This window comes from Fulmarus glacialis, unplaced genomic scaffold (genome assembly GCF_000690835.1).
Source record: "Fulmarus glacialis isolate BGI_N327 unplaced genomic scaffold, ASM69083v1 scaffold19177, whole genome shotgun sequence".
Taxonomy (NCBI): domain Eukaryota; kingdom Metazoa; phylum Chordata; class Aves; order Procellariiformes; family Procellariidae; genus Fulmarus; species Fulmarus glacialis.
In genome coordinates this window covers 4,155-4,606 of record NW_009224017.1, presented here as the reverse complement: position 1 = coordinate 4,606, position 452 = coordinate 4,155, and the positions used below count along the sequence as shown (strand labels likewise).

Sequence of the window (452 nt, the reverse complement as noted above, 5' to 3'; positions counted from 1 at the left end):
CTTTCCCCCTCCTGCCCCTTCTTTCCCTGCTTGCTGACAGGTCTCGGGCTGCGGGTGAAGGTGGATCGCCCAGGTAGAGCCAATCCTGTGGATCAGAGACACGCCAGCTGGGGCTGTCCCCGGAGCTCTGCTCAGGGGCCACCACCTTCATCGCTCTTTCACTCACGTTTTGGTGCGCCCATTGCCGCTGGGGCAGCATGCAGGGGAGGCAGCACGGCCGTGTGTCTCGGGTCTCCTCTGGTCCCCAGCCCAGGAAGGGCTGTGCAGGATCCCTGCGTTTGCCCGGTCCATGGGTGGAGAAGGAATCCCATGCTGGTTGCATCCAGCAATCCCACACTGGCTGCTCCCCCAGCCCACAGTGACCCCGGAGGCTGTGATGAAGCCTCTGTGTTGCATTTCTGCCACCCTGCAAAGGGAGTGGGGCATCTTAACAGGGGTGCAGGAAGGGGCTA

At 62.8% G+C, this 452-nt stretch overlaps 1 protein-coding gene across 1 annotated transcript in view; it reads left to right on the top strand.

The window, feature by feature from the left end:
- Positions 1 to 452, top strand: part of LOC104079852 (coiled-coil domain-containing protein 19, mitochondrial-like) — a 6,369-nt gene that overhangs the window by 2,791 nt on the left and 3,126 nt on the right.